This window comes from Haliotis rubra, unplaced genomic scaffold (genome assembly GCF_003918875.1).
Source record: "Haliotis rubra isolate DU_JTF1 unplaced genomic scaffold, ASM391887v1 Scf50, whole genome shotgun sequence".
Classification (NCBI taxonomy): domain Eukaryota; kingdom Metazoa; phylum Mollusca; class Gastropoda; order Lepetellida; family Haliotidae; genus Haliotis; species Haliotis rubra.
The window spans coordinates 2,747,123-2,764,636 of record NW_025767191.1 but is presented as its reverse complement, the minus strand read 5'-3'; the positions used below and the strand labels follow the sequence as shown (position 1 = coordinate 2,764,636).

At 41.0% G+C, this 17,514-nt stretch overlaps 1 protein-coding gene across 1 annotated transcript in view; it reads left to right on the top strand.

The window, feature by feature from the left end:
- Window positions 1-2,129: 2,129 nt before the first annotated feature.
- Window positions 2,130-17,514, top strand: part of LOC124291837 (C2 calcium-dependent domain-containing protein 4C-like) — a 45,969-nt gene continuing 30,584 nt past the window's right edge. Inside the window, exon 1 of the mRNA XM_046728909.1 lies at window positions 2,130-2,374. The gene's annotated coding sequence lies outside the window, so the exon portion shown is untranslated. The remainder of the gene's footprint in view (window positions 2,375-17,514) is intronic.

Below are 17,514 nucleotides of genomic sequence, written 5' to 3'. Positions count from 1 at the left end.
CACCAATCATATCCAGCCTTAAGTTTACTAAACTCCTTCGTTTGTTTTTAGAAACAAGAATACTAAGTCGCTTCCTGTCACCGACAGTCAATTATCTGGGCCTACCTGCGCCTCCCTGGTGCTCAGTGCCATATCCATTTGCAATATTTTTCAAAACACGATAAACAGTGGACAAAGGGATGCCTGTTCTACTTGAAATCACTTTAGCTGATCTGATGTCCTTGTTATAATACTCTAAAATCAACTTCCTCTTCTCTAAATCATCCATACTGAGGATCACTGAAAATGTCGTCTGCTAGCAAGTAAACAAAGGGGGATAACTCTTCACAGTTGTCTCTCTTGAATGAAACCAAGCACTTGATAGCTGGTCAAGGTTGTTTATACTAGAAATCCAATTAAACATATTCCTAAAATTCTCAATAATTTCTGTTCATACTATATGTTATGAATATATATATGTATGGTTACATCGAAGATGAATTTCTCCAATAACTTGGGAGAACCAACCAAAATTTATGCAGATGAATTGCACGAGTATCATGCATCAAGTTGCTGAAAAGTATGTGCAAATATCGCGCATGTGAACAGTTTGCGTTTGGCTGTGAAGTTTGTTAAGAATTCGCCAATGTTCACTGCGTGTCATCATTTATTGAACTCGTGACAATAATCTTTTCAACGTTACGAATTTGGTTTACAATACATCAGTTCATGTGTAAACAGCACCGTCAAACAGTATAGAATATTTGGCAAAATCTAGCTTAGAACAGTTGACTACATTTACACAAGTGAGTCTAAACTTTTGATGGGTAGTATATACTGATCAGTATATTCGAAGCATCAAACTGAGCTTGAAATATGCGATGGAAATAGTTTACGCAGCTTTAGTGTACCAGTACATCTGTAGACTGTCAACTGAAATGAATCAACATCTGACTTCCCGAATGCCCTTTGTAAGAATATAAAGTGCATATGCGGGGTGAATTACGTGACATCAGTCTCCAATATCACCTCTAGATGTTGTGGACGTATCCTGGTGTACTTGGCCTATTGGGGGTTGCCAGTGGTCAGTGCAAATGTTAAGGTCGAGGAGTGGTGGCTTGTGGCAACAACTGCCGGTGTATAGTGCTCCTAGCGTCAGGGAAGAGGTCGGTAACACCTCCGTAAACAGGATGCTTGTCGCCAATGTTCAAAAGTGATATAGTACCCTTTCGTGATCGATATTGTAATTGTCTCTCTATCCTTACATACATTCACTTTTCCCATTGAAACCAATGAACATCAAAAGTGGAATAACACCTTTAAATATTAAATCAAACTAACACAAACATGTCACCGCGTCCCAGTTTATTTAGATTAATGCTGATGATGACATTCGCTGGGTTGTCTGGATATTTGCTTATTCATATACAGTCAACCCCTGAAGATCTGGGTTAGAATTGGTCTTCAGTAACCCATGCTTGTCGTAAAAGGTGACTATCGGGATCGGGTGGTCACACTTACTGACTTGGTTTACACATGTTATCGTATCTCAATTGCGTAGTCCGACGCGAATGATGCTGATCACTGGATTGTCTGGTCCAGACTCGATTATTTACAGACCGCCTCCATATAGCTGTGATGTTGCTGAGTGCGGCGTTAAACAACAAACCAGCCAACCAGCCAAACAATCATATTCAGTCATGTAGTTTAGACAGTGCGGCTTCAAACAACAGACACAATAACTATGCTCCATAACGGTGTTAGAACCTTACACCGAAACGTCGCTCTCACTGTAACAAAGAAGTTGTTCATCCATATACTGTCATGCTCCCTTTCTGCTCCAAATGCCACAAAGATGTAAAAATAAGTATATGTGAAAATCATCTAAGATAATATTTGTATTGATAACGGTTCTTATATATATTTAGGTTAACAAGTCAGAACTATGAAAACGATACATTATGTCCAAACTTTCATGCACCTTCCCTACGTACTGTTCCCTGGACTTAATGACAGTGGCTTTTGCAGGGCCGTAGATATGTAGTCACCTGTGGTACAAATCAATACTCAGCCATCAAACGCAAGGCAAATCTCATTAACGAGGACGGGCTAACACATGTGTACATTGCCTGGGTCGCCTCTGTCTACGTTGTCAGGCGCGGACGACGCTGGTATACACATGGGCACTTGATGTTGATGATCTTCGGCTATGTTCTGTGACACATTTGCTTCAAGAGACTGCAAACATTGCGAACACAAGGTTTGTCCACATGATAAGAAGGTTTGCAAGGGACAGACTCACTATTCTCCTGGCAACACTGAACATTTAGGATTTCATCTGATACTGATTCGTGGATCTTCATTTATATGAATGAAATGTTTACCTTTATTTAAGGTAAGTAAGAACAATTAGCGAACAATATACTTATGGTTATGACTTATAGATCCGTTTGAGGCATGGAATCATGCCTTATGTACAGGTTGGAGCACCTGGATCTGACATGTAACCGTTTAAATAGTATCGCGCTTTGGACGCTGTTGTGCAAAGCGACCTAAAATGATCACAAGTTCCATACTCACACGAAGGTTGGTTTCTTCAGCGGCACACAGAGTCATTGCGCTTAAACCTATTTCGAAAAGGGACAACTATCAACGTTGTTTCATGAACTCTTTGCTTAAAAGTGAGAACATTGTGTGAGTGATGATCGTGATTTACGTTAAATGCCTTTGCCCAGTGCCATCTTGGCAGGCGTATCCGCAATTCGGCGACTCAGGATATCAAATCCAGGTGCATACACATTTACCAACCATATAATGAAAAATATATCATTTGTGCGTGTTGCGTGGCTTGGTATGAGCGGTTATAGTCCTAATCAGTAAAATAGTAATCACAGAAAAGGTGTGTACTTCACGAATGTTTAGTGTACACCAAAGCATTTTGAATATGTATACAAATATACCCGTTCGTCAACGGATAAACTATTCATCTTGGTACATCTCACCGTTGCAGACGACTACATTTGTTTAAGGGTAAATACAGTACGAACGGAAAGGGTTAGAATTCTGCTCGGTATATATTATCATGATCTTAAATCAAAAGGTATTAAATATGTTCCGTCGCTGCCAGGGGTTTTTCAGCAAACAATTCATATAGTCAATGGAAGATGGAAGATGCAAGACAAAGCAGTCATGGTTGAACTGACTCCTTTCTATTCCTAGGAATGTTACAAAGATGTATATGGTTATCTCTATCAACATGCAATGTAGGTTATAAGTGACTATCGCGGTACAATTGCTACCTGTACATTTTTCAAGATGTCGTCTATCAATGGCAAATCACGACTCTCTGTGTGGCTGCTTGCTCGTAAAAGCGAAGTGCATATCTTTGTATTTTTGTGTGCATTATAATGTTTTGATGACCCATGGTTATAGGTGTTCACAGCACGTAGACATATATGGGTAAGCCCCGATCAATGCTCATTCGGTTGATCACAGGCCCTATAGATGGAATATTGCTTTGTGTGGCGTCAAACAACACACAAACAAAAACACATCACACCAAGAAGTGCAAAGCTAATATTCTCAACGTAAAAGTACTCAAAATGAGCTCGAGATTATTGCGTTTGCATTGTTCCTAGTGTGACCTACTTTGCTGACTCATTTTTTGCGAATGTTCTACCAGACAGTGTGGGCATTACTTGTCATAGGTGATACATCTTCGTTGGTTGACAAGTGTAATGTCATCATGGCGCCATCGGCTGTTGGCACATGGGGGCATTCTGCCTGGGTATGTTAATTGTATGTATAGAAGAGAAGGTTTAGACGTTTATCTATTTAAAATGGGGAAATAATGTACAGAACGACACATATGGCACACCTACTCTTCATGACGTCATCACCACAGGGATGTTACATCAAATTGGACAGATAATACTCAACAGGTAGTGTATTTATGTATTCTAGTTGTGGCACATCTAAAACGAACTAATGAAGCTCTGTAGCAGTATGTTACGGCCAAGTTATGTTATCACAAATTATACGCACTGTCACCCAAACGTAAACAACTTTTGTACGCCCATTCATAGAGACAGTTGTTTGTTTTCGCTGTGGACATTCAAGTTATGTGTCTTGGTCCGTCAGTGCCACAAGGGCCGGTAGGTTAGCCTGGAGGTTAAAGCGTTTGCTTTTCACGCCGAAGACACGGGTTCGACTCCCCACATGGTTACAATGTGTGAAGCCCATTTCTGGTGTCCCCCGTCGTGATATTGCTGGAATATTGCAAAAGCGATCACTCACAAAAACTCACTTACTGTTGGTGCCACAAATTGTTATGACCAACGTTACAATGAGGGTTGCACGGGTGGCCCGGATGTTCATGGTGCCGCAAATCGCCATGGAGACTTGTATCCCTTGGGCATGCCAGAAACCTATGAACTTGGGTTGATTCTCTGTTCGCCCCGTGTATAGGTCTTTCAGCACCATACCTGTGCTCGCGTGTTCAACGAAATGGTAAACCTCTTTCAGACCTACGGCACATGGGATTTTCCTCAGCATTAGCTGACACTTATTAGTTCTTTGAATACTATAATGAGTCAAAAAAGAAACTTCACATTCTTTCTTCAGGGCACTATAAAAGAACAAGAGATGGTAAGATGGTTAAATTGTTATTATGTCATTGCTGAGATCTGTGTGATGTACTCGATACACTGACAGTGCCATAATCAGTTCCAATCAGGCTACACCGCCGTTCCAAAACATGGGTATACAGAATGTCAAGTCACAAGAATAAAAATGCGAAATTTCTCAGTTCAGTATTGTGTATGGCCGCCCCGCGCATTCACCACTGCCAAACACCGCCTCCTCATCGACTGCCTGATGCTTGTGAACACGTGGTTGGGGATTCTGCGCCATTGCTCTTGCAAGGCAGCGCCAAGTTCCTGCAAATTCTGAGGTTGGTTCCTAAGACCACGAAGCCTTCTCCCAAGTGCATCCCAAACGTGCTCTATTGGATTAAGGTCAGGGGACCTCGATAGCCAGTCCATGACGTTGATTCCAGCGTTTTGAAGGAAATTTGGTGTCAATATCGCGGTATGCGGCCGAGCATTATCATGCTGGAACTGTAGACCTGGGCCATGAGCCGCCATGAAAGGAACGAGTTCAGGGGTGAGCACCTGGTCGCGGTAAGCAGCAGCTGTGAGGTTTCCACGGATGACCAGAAGTCGGGAACGGTTGTTCCGACAGAAAGCACCCCACACCATGCAACTTCCGCCCCCGAATCTGTCGACTTCCTGTACACAACATTGGGCCGTCCGCGAATCTGAGGGTAAACCTGGATTCATCGCTAAAGACGACTCGATTCCAGTCTCTCTGGGTCCATCGGAGGTGACGTTGGGCCCACAGCAGACGTTGATGAAACGGCGTCAATATTGGCCGACGATATGGACGTCGAGAATGGAGATTGGCAGCCCGCAACCGATTTCGAATGGTCTGTGAGGACAGTCGACCTCTAAACATGTCAGCCCTGGTTCGTGTAGCCGGCAGAAATCTGTCACGTAGATGACGTAGGACGATTTGACGGTCTTCTGCTCGTGACGTCACACGTGGACGACCCGACCTTGGGCGATCAGAAGTGGTGCCAGTTTGTTGTAGACGACCTCGCAAGTCATACACAGTACGACGGCTGCATCCCATTGCTCTTGCGACGTCAATAACTGATCTTCCCGCTTGCAACATGCCAACGGCACGTTCATTTTGCACATTTGACAATCGTGGCATTTCAAGTACCGTTAGGACTGTGGTTTAAACGTGTTTTTTCAATTCTTGAGGCCAATGTAAACACGTGCATATGAAGAAAACTTCGATGCGAAGATCACGTGATCGACTGCACGTGCAAAACCTGATTTGGCACTAACGTCATTTGCACGACGAATGGATGGGTTTGAGTGGGTTTTGCTAACGTTTTTCTAGAGTCGAAAGATAGGGATCCCATTTCGGATACATAGATGTATCATCAGAGAAAAATTATTCATTATTTTTCAAATTACATTTTGTGAAGTTTCTTTTTTGACTCAGTAGATTTAAAACGTCAGCACATATACATGCAGCAGCAATGGTGACCCAATCGCCAAATGCGCCTCTACCCGCTGTGCAGAGCTGCGTCAGCTGAGCATTGCCAGAAACCAATGAACGTTGGTTCGAATGCACGCTTGTCCTCATTACAATGAATGTTTCTAGGTTTGTCAGGATCCATAGCCTTGGGATTTCAACAAAAGGAAATACAGCATCTAAGATCTTCATCATTTCCTACTTTCCTCCCACTTTAAGCCATCTTCAAGATATAACTTGAGTACTGTTTCAACCAGTGTTGTACCAAGCCAATTTACTTACACAAACCCAAACCAATCATGCAGTCTAAACAACTCAAGCAGTTTACATCAAACCGATCGATTAGGCAAGTTCATAAACGCCAAACACAAAAAATACTATTCATTACCTTGTTCTTAAATTCTGCATTGACAATCTGGTTCTGCTAGCTTCGTGAAACTTGCCAGTCCAGAAGACTCGACTATCAATATCGACATCGTAGGACGCAAAATATAGTTCTGGGATTAATAACAGTCTATTTGAAACGTTTTATGAACTCATAACATCTGTAATTACACCACTGTTGCTTTGATATTTAACAGTTGTGGACGATGGCGTGATCTGAGGCTATCAAATCCAGACTACAACTATCATGCATTCGTTATGACATAATGTAATCGTTGAACAACCAGACAGTGACGTCAGTCCAGAGGATAGCGGGAACGCTGATATGATATTTTCCCTCTTTGAATATAGGTATTGGTGTTCATTTGTTGTTGTTCTGTTCTGTTTTGGTTTGTTTGTGTGTTTGGGTTTTTTGGTGTGTTTTTGTTTGTTTGTTTGTTTGTTGTTGTTGTTGTTTTTTGTTTGTTTGTTTTGTTGTTTTTTTATATATATTTTTTTTTGGGTGTGTGTGTTTTATCGTCGCACTCAGCAATATTTGAGTTATATCGTTAATCGAATCTGGACAAGACAATCCAGCGACCAACATCATCAGCATCATTTGGGATACGATGACATTTGTCAACCAAGTCAACAAGCCAGACCACCCGCTCACGCTAGGCGCTACCTACGACAAGCATTGGTTGCTGTAGGCCAAATCTATCTCGGATCTTCACAGGTATAGGTGTCTTCATGAGTGTGTGAGGGAGAGAGAGAGCGAGATAGAGAGACACAGACAGACATACAGACCGACAGAGAGGATTGAGTGAGTGTGGTTGTTTGCCGTGTTTAACAATATTCAAGCAGTATCACTAAAGGGGACATCAGAATTGTAATGAATCGAATCCGGAACCAGTGTGACGAGCGACCGATTGTGTGGGGGTGCTAATGATTTTGAACACATGTCTGACATTAATGCCTTGTAATGATTTTGCTGTCGAGTTTGGCTGCCATCTGTTCTACTTCAAGGTATCTTTACAAGGTTAATTGTGGGCGTAATTTCCTTGTTAGGTTAGTAACACTGTAACGTTTCACTCCTCCACGAAGAGAAATTATCTTTGAGGAACACCCGCCCATCACAAACAGGGGTTGATTACAGTAAATACAGAAATGAATGTTGAAGAACCAGGCAGCACGTAAAGACATACACATACTCTTACACGTCTTAAGTGTCCTAAAACGCAAATAATTAGATAAAAAACATATTGATGGCAACCTGGTGCCACTGTTTGTGCTTAAAGCCGCATTCCAGCGGACCAAACAATCCGATGAGTTAAGCATCAATCTATGCGCAATTTATACTCGTCAACACGTTAGCGAGTCAGATCACTCGATGTTAATGTTAGTCGTATCTTTCGACACGCATGTGCTGCTGAACACCAAATCTAACCCGTATCTGCACGGCTCCATTGACATAAAATATTGACTATAATAAGCGAATATAAACGTTTAGCTGCCTGCATGCGGTGGACAACTCACAAGAGTGTTTGTGGATGGTACATATACTGAATTATGAGTAAACACATCGTGGCTATTCCTTAGACTGGATATGCATCATGCAGAACAACCTCATTTAACGTCATTGCCATGTTCAGTTGTCGAAAAAACTATTCTCATCGCTCACAAACGACACATATAAGATTACATGATGTTCCTGAAATGAGCGAATGAATATGTACGACCTCAGGAGGGCAGTAACTAAACATATAGTTCCAACTGAAAATGATAAGACGATGGCGTGACTGCAAGTAAAGGACATATACATCACCTAAACATATTTTGTCTGTTTAATTTCGTGGCAACCTATCAGTCAACACACTAGTTGTAATTGCCATTTATCTGGGGGCATCTGTGTCTATAAGAGGTCATGTTTATTTATAGTGTGCCTGGCTTGTCATACCGTAAATTCACTCTTTCCACTCAGTAACAAACTGAAACCACATACCAACTCTGAGATACTTCGGCCAAATGCAAACTGTTTACACATGGAAAAAGTCCCCAATCTTCAGAGGTCTGCGAGCACCCGAAACAGTAACTGTTTCGCAATTTATAGCTCCATTGCCAAAACATACATAGTGCCACAGTATGCCCCGTCAGACATTGGATGTGTTTCATATTCCCGATTGGATCCTGCTATGGAACCATGAAGGAAACAGAGGTAGTGTAAGTCCCCATGGTGACCTTACCCTTCTTGATGGTGATCTATAGCCCCATTCTTACTTTTGTATCGTACACTTTTATTCAGATTTTGTGTCCTGCTACAATTAGTTTTAACACATTCTGATGGCATTTTTAAGTTAATTATAATGCAATTGTTCCAGTCACAATATGGCTGAAATATTGCCGACGTGACTTTTAACTCACTCACTCTCACTCACTGTTCACGTTTGACATATTCTGAATCGATCACCTAGAAACAAGAACAGCGCTATGTTTGTCTGTGAACACCGACAGTCGTACCAACTTGTGTATATATTTGCATATTTCTGACCCAAACGAAAACTGGTGAGATCGGTTGGTTTATGTTGCCGAGAAACCAAATAGTTGTTCATGAAATACCTTTGTGCATCGCCGCTATGTAGTTTGAAGAACAATAACTCGACGGGATCAATACATGGGCGAACACGTATATGAGCATACGGCCAACCAAACCACGCCACACCACTTTAGTCTCACAGCCAAGTACTGAAATCAAAAAATGTCCTCTGACCCTGTTTGAACATTTCGTAAAGAGTGAGAGAAATGGCTTTCATGCCACTTTCAGCAATACCTGACATAGACTTCATGCGTTATGAATGTAAGAAAATTAGTCCGGGTCCTCAACGTGATGTACCCGAAGCTTATCCACTTTGCTCCTCTACGTCATGCCAATCAATAAATTTGGTTTAACGTCGCAGTCAACAGGATTTCAGTGTATCAGGGCATGTCAGCCTAACCTTAATGGTACAGGCCATGGACATTTACTAACCCACGAACACAGGTATTGATACGACTAGTCGACCAACCCACGATCGTTGGTTTCTGGCACGCCTAAGGGCAGTAACTTTGAACAGAGAGACTCCTGATGAACTGATACAGATGCATTAACAACAGGATGCCCTTCATCATTCTTGTGTCACAAAATACAACATCAAACAGAATCATATCATCAATATGTTAACTTGGCTCTCTGGATAAAAAGAACACCCTTGGGTTATGTTGAACATCAATATCAATAAACTTACATCTATGCGCATTTAATGAGACATATTATTTTATCTACAAGACTATATCGTCTTATGAACTAACACCCTTCATGCATTATTCATTCATATACATTCGAACCACGACATCTCATAGCTGCCGGATAAATAAATACATATCAAGTATCCGTATTGATGTTTCATGTCACGTGTCCAGGGACATCGTGCTGTATTTATCCTTTTATGTTGGCATTATTGAACAGATGTTATCATGTAACACGTGGTTTAATAACAGAAGATTATTAATTTTTCACATTGTTTCCCTGTTTCAAAGGAGTGGTGAATTTTATTGCAAATGAAAAATGTAGGAATGATTAGATGTTTTTTAGGCTGATCAGTAAGGATAAGCATTAACGTTATTCTGAGGAAGAGATATTTTATGGATGTCAACTTCTTTATTATGAGAAAGACAACATTTCGAAATAAATCCTTCCTCCTTCATTAAGTGAATGAATGGTATGGTGAGTGAGTGAGTTAGTTTGGTTTTACGCCGCTTTTAGCAATATTCCAGCAATATCACGGCGGGAATGAATGGTATGAGGCAGAGAGGATATATATATGTACATGTACGAACAGCAAAAGTAATAATACAACAAAGATGCAGGCTAAACAATGGAACAAATAGAGCGGGTGAGTGAGTTTAGTTTTACACCGCACTCAGCAATATTCCAGCTATATGGCGGCGGTCTGTAAATAATCGAGTCTGGACCAGACAATCCAGTGATCAACAGCATGAGCATCAATCATCAATTGGGGACCGATGACATGTGTCAACCAAGTTAGCGTGCTTGACCACCCGTTCCGGTTAGTCGCCTCTTACGACAAGCATGGGTTACTGAAGATCAGTATTCTAACCCGGATCTTCACGGGTGGAACAAATGGAAACCAGCACTAACAGTTAATTAGCGCTGAAAGGACGCCAACACTTAACAGTCTTAATACTTTTGTTGTTCTTACATGTACATATATATGCTCTCTGCAAAAGATTTATACTGAGCTTTTGTGACATATACACACAGAGAAACAGCCTGATGGAAGCCAGATCCCAGCTAGCAAAGGCTATCAGCATATGTTAAATAGCACTTAACCCTGGCAGCTCGTTTATAAAGCTGGATTTAACAAAACCGTGATACCTGCAACTTGAAACCTGGAATGTTTGCATTATTCTGTGCTGGTTCATATTGATTTGATCGCAACTCTGACACTAAATGATGATTAGCCCACAGAATCGTCCATTTGAGCGCACAGAGCTGTTTTAAGTATGTACATGTAACATTACATGGAAATTGTCACTGTTTACTCGAAATACTTGTGGAATCGATAAGGGAACATCACACGGACGTTGATTCAAACGATGGCTAAATTATGAACTGAAATGTCATAAAGTGCTTTTGTTGGATGTAAATGCTTGCGTTTCAGAAAATACCATACTGGGAAAGAGAAAAACCCAACAAAACCTGACACGGCTGTTGTTGTTGGCAGATGGCCTGGATATAGATTGAAAGTGTGAATCAATATGGCTACAAGCACTTTGTATGATTATAGAAACAGGTGCAAGTAAAAAAAGTGCACGTTTCATATTAGTGCAGATCAATGCCATCACTTGTCAACGCAATGTTGCTTTACTGTTACCAGAAAAGAGTTCGACGAAGTCTAATATTCCTTTGGATTAAGATACCAGCATTCCCTAAAGTTTCGTTAATTTAGCCTCATGAAAAAGATAAGACTCTGTATGTTAGCTATGACGTCATATGGTGGTTGCAAAAGGCGTGAAGTCAATATTTAGATTATGTTTAGATGAAAAGATGTCGCTTTGATTGGAATAGTTTCAGATAAAATTAATATTTTTTTATAAAGGTATTACTTCACATGTTCCGTAATCATAAATGCAACCACAAAATATTCTGTAGCTCAAAGCTTTGAAAACTTAAGGTAAGACTTCTTAGAATATTTTAGGAAGTGGCTAATGAGCCTCAAAGTTAGGTTCTGTGGGCGTCAAACCTTTTCTAATTCTGTAAAGTTTTTGATGAACAGGATGCTCTTACAAACGTGTGCCTCCTGACGACACCGAAATAATGTCATATTGCTAAATTCTCACATAATATGGAACGTCAGCAGTTCTGACTTTGCTATATCAGACTGTGTTTCTTTTGTAGGACTAGGTTTTGTCATCAGTTTTTTCCATTCGATATTGCCTCAAAACATAAATACGTATTCACATGAAATGAAGAAGGGTGTGTAATTAAAGTATGCATAGCGAGATCAGACACAAATCTTGAAAATTCCTCAATGGAAAGACAGTTTGCTTTTCGGAGGAGAGAAATACTTATTGGTTTGTCAAATGTCAGATAACATGTTACGTAACACTTGTGTAACAATTTGTCTGCATTATGCTTTGGTTTGCCATCTTTACACACGTGCCTTTTTGCTTACATAACAACATGTATATACACTGCAAATTTGCACATATGTAAACCTATATTTGCACGTGGTCCAGACAATATGCAAACTTTTTGGGGGTGTAAATATACATGTACATATACTTATTTGACCATTTACACACTTACAAATGTGCACGTGAATGGGACATACTGTAGTGGCTTCACAGGCTACGTTCTTGGCGTCCTCCAGTATCATCATATTTGTTTGTTTCACCTGCGAAATTGGCTCACGTCCAATTAGTGCAAGGACTAAGAGGAGTCGATGAAAGAAACAAAAGCATTTGGCCTCCACATCTAGTCGTACGTCCAATTTCGCAAGTCTTCATGACAATGGCTGAGGTTCGGGTTACAGGAGGTACATTCTCTTTACAAATGCATCCAGGTTTCGCTTTGACAGTAGTGATCTCGGTCGGTGTGCCTATTGACGTCAGATGGGTGTTGTCGAGGTGGAACCACTGCCTGTCACACCACACCTTTGGTTATGGAAATTTCATAGGTGTACAGTATCAGGTTATCCGTTGTCATTTTACAGGAGGACAGGATCGTGTAGCAATGAAGTTTTCATGCTGTATTTTATTTATATAAAAGAATCAATAAAACGTTATGCAAAGCACATGTTGCATGTCAGACTTAATCTGACCACGGACCATCCTCACATGTACAGCTGCTTTGCCATATCTGTCGCAGAATGAGCATGTATTGGGTGACGTGAAAGGTCATGAATGCCGACTTTCAAACCTGCTGGTGACGTTGTTCCAGCTCCAACAGCCGTTTTCCAGATCTACAATGACATCCCACTACTTTTCTTCATCAATTTTATGGTAAATGTAGGGCCGTTGTGAAATCAAGTTACTGATTGTGATGGTCATTCCCAAAACTGACTTGTGAACATCCGATCCTACGCCACTTTCGGCCTGCGATGACGTTTACAAAGTACATATTTAGATACTGTCGTGATGTCGTGACGTCCATGTCTCAGGAACATAAACCCATTGTCCATTAATCATTGTAACTTTACCCCATGATGCGTTGGAACATTTCCTTTCCTCTAAAATACATTTCTTGCAAGCAGCAAACAAACATTGAACATATTGTATCAATGTCATGCGTTCAAGGACGATTGCTTTTTCAAATTTACTCCGTTTCACTTCGTATATGACTACATAAAATGTACAGAAAGTGCCGAATGTTCCATTACGTTTTCTCCGCTGTCGAGTACAAACATCCGTCAAACCCTATCAATGCTGCTTTCGTCAAAGTTTTCTTGAAACCAAAAGTTACAATCGATTCGAGTGAGTGTGCACGTGTTCACGTCTAGAGCTGTGTGAAGAATTTGACAAAACGATGTTACGTTTTAGTTACGTACTGTTTTTGCTCCTTTTGAATGAGCCGAGGAATCGATTGTTGATTTAATGAGACTTGTACAGGTCCTTGAAGGTCCCCCGATGGCAATTAACAGATCATTGAAAACATAGAAAGTTATTTTTCTTGGAGGGTGATCTATCAGTATTTCCCTACAGTATTTTCTTAGTTTTTGCAAGGCCAGATTATGTGTGTCTGAAACAGCATGAATAGGATATGACTGAACTATTGCAACATCGTAATACATTATAATCTGTGAGTTAGGCTGTGTCTAGTTGACAAGACAGAAAACGTCCTATTAACTTAAGACGGGAATAAGAATCTTATGTTTTGAACTCATGGATTATAATTGTATGCCCATCGACATTCTTCTCCACGTCTTATCAGTTTACGTTTATTTGTATGTCCCAGTCTGAAAAATAATAACGTTCTTGTAACTCATAAAAACAACTTTCCGAGATCCTACAGTATAACTAGACAAAATGGGAGCCCGAAACAAAGGGTATAGTAAAACAACGAATTCTGTAGGCACTGCCACTGTAGACACTGGCACAATGTCTCAAACAATTTGCTTGTGATCGTGTGACTGTAAGTCGCAGACGTTAATGCATGATTGTATCCACCAGAACGTACAAAGGGGAATTGCATTAAGTTGAAATAGTTTGCTTTCATCATACGCTGCATATACAAGACAAATCTTATGGATGACAACTTCTTGATCAAGAAGTTGTTATCAATAAGGTTTGTCTTGTATTACTACACCAACTTCTAAATGCCTTTAAAGAATTTCATACGCTGCAAATTTCTTTGGAAGTGTTCACAATGCTTGTCATGCGTGACTTTTGATGAATAGGCGATTAGATTAAATATGTTCATGGATAGTATACCTCCAAATCCTGTTGCATCCTGTAGGTTTAGAGAGACGAGCTTAAGACATGACAATTCGACCTTGGCCTTGCACATTCTTTGAGGCGAGACTCCATTAAATATGAATCATACATCGGAATGCACCCAAACTTACCATCTCTGGCAAAAGCATTTCTTTGTGTTTGGCATTACCTAGCTGGAGGAAATTACTATCGGCACATTAACCGCATTGGATGAAAGTTTCCGATCAATACGCGGCTGAAGGTAACTCTGATTAGCCCCGGACGAGAATAGGTATACAATATAGATGTACCTAGTATATAGACAAATAACGCTACTTCAACGTACTTTAGTCAGTCACACACATGAAAGATAATTTTCCTGTCTGTCTCCAAAGTGATTTTCATTTTTCATTATGACGTTATAAATATTCATTCTGACACAATGGGTAGCTGTGAGGATTTAATTAAATTGAAATTGTCAGACTCTAATAAGTAGAGGACACGTTGATTGTGACGTTAATATTTTGAATGTTTTGGTGTTGTGGCGCTTAAGTGAGTGAGTGAGTGAGTATAATTTTACGCAGCCTTTATCAATACTCCAGCAATAGTTTGATGCGTATTCCAGTTGTGCAGATGGATGCTCATGATGTTCCTACATTGTCTGGTCCAGACACAATTACCTACAGACCGCAGTCATAAAGCAGAATGTTTTGGTGCTTAAGTGAGCGAATGAGTGATTTTGGTGCTTAAGGAGTGAGTGAGTGAGTGAGTCATCTAAATTCCCAACAATGCTAAAATACTCTTCATGAATATGTCTAGTAGTTATGACTATGTCAGATGTTAGATTGTTCTTCACATTGATCTAACGAAAACATATACTGAACCGCAAAAGAAACGCGCACCGATAGAGGCTTACTAAAGCACACACTTTAATTCGCTCTAATTAACAATCGAAACGGAGGATTGAGTTCAAACTTGACAATTATGGTTAACACATTTTCGGGAATCACATTTAGAGTTCACACAAACAAAATCACCAAATATGGTATCATTAGGATACCTCAAAGTCAGTATCATGTGTGGCCTCATGGAAATCGATGATGGCGTTGCATCGTCTGTACATGGAATGAATTAGCCGATTAATGAAGGCCATAGGCACTTGAGTCCATACTCTGCGAAATGCCTGATCGAGTCCAGCCGCAGTTGTCGGCCTTGGTTGGATGTCATTCAGTCTTCTTTGAATCTCGTCCCAAAGGTGTCCTGTTGGACTTAAGTCCGGACTGAGTGCAGGCCATTGTAGGGTTTGGATGTCGTGTTGGCTAAGGAAGTCCAGAGTTGCTCTGGCAGTGTGGACACGAACGGTGTCTTGCTGGAAGATGTGGTTGCTGTGACGTCCAAACATGGGGTCTTATGACTTGGTCAATATAACGAGCAGCTGTCACGTCATTTCCTCGTCCGAGATTCTGGAACACCACAGGGCCAACTATCTGGTTCAGACCGATTGCACCCAACACCATGTTGCTTGGACCAACCCACGAGTCTCTTTCAACAATACACTCATTGGAAAACCGTTCCCCACGCCCTCGCCGTACTCTCAGTCTATCATCGGCTGTCGAAGCACAATATCAGCTTTCATGAGCAAAAAGCACAGTTCTCCTTTGCGATAACGTCAATTTCGATGCTGAGCTGTTCATTGTGGACGGTTTGGGCGGTGACGAACGGTGAGGACAGGACCACGATATGGTTTGTGACAGCAGAGGTTTCATCCGCGCAAACGTCGAAGAACTGTATCGGTACTAATGTGAGTCTGTTGTGAGTCACAATGGTCTGGCGTGCTGTTTCCGTCGCTCTGGGGAAGCGATCCTGCAGATGGTTGCCCACAATCTGTCGGACTGGATGCGTTGTGGCGGTCTTGAATGCTGTAAGTGGGGTGTTGCCGCTCCTAACATGAAAATTACAATGGTTGGCTACCCTCTGTACAGTCTGGCCAACATGCAATCGGCTCAAGGCTTGGTTCCTCTGAAATCTGACTCGTAAGTCGTGGCATTGCGATTGTGTCAAAATAAGAATGATTTCAGGCGAGTTTGGGACTTTCATTGGTAGGGTTGTCACGATATGCACGTGCATTTTCATTTTCACGAATGCCATACGTAACATTTTACCACGTCTGCCTTTTTTCAGGTGGGTTTGGTCGATACGCTTTTTCATCAGGAATCACACTGATAATAACTGCAATAACTGTCAATTTGGACTGGAAAACATGTTAACAAAACGGTACAATCATAATAAAAACACCAACTTGCAAGAACAAAATTTCGCATTTGGCTTTGAAAGGTGACGTTTCTTTTGCGGTTCAGTATATATATATAATGTAATTTAATCATATACTAACATGCTTGTATCAACTGACTGACTGAGTGCTTTCACGGTTGATGCACTTCAGTAATGTTGATACTGGAAATAGAGTGGTACTGTTGAGTTATGTCATTAGGTTCTTGAATACCCACAAAGTAGAAGGCGAGTATTAAAAGGTTTCAAAGTTCTGCACCGGAAAAGGGCATTACCACCAATTTCAGCCGAAGTCAAACTTGTTGCCATGGAAACGCAAAAAATATTTCATTCAGAAATCTACCAAAATACTACCAAAAGGCACCAGTCCATCACCGGACCTATATATGTACCAAGTTTGGTGAAGACATATTGAAATGTTTTTATGTTCTGCTCCGAAAAGACGAATTTGCACAGACGGACGCACGGACGGATGGAGTAAAAAATAATACATCCAGCAAAACGCGTTTCGGGGGAATAATAAAGGTCACCCTTACACACACCCTCTTCGCCATCGATACTGGATGTACGCTTGATATAAACTTTCCCCTAAATCAAGCTCATTAGAGACCATTCCTTATAGTCCAAAATATGACCTCGTTAATATTTGATAAACGCGTCAATGCAGTGATTTAATGGAGGGTTCAAGACGGATGAGACTTTCCAGATGGCCAGTCCCCGATGTCGTGCGTTGCTACGGTCAAGGCCAGCAGTGCCCTCACCAGAGAATCTTGATTGGCATTCCTACAGCCCGAAACAGGCAGTTTA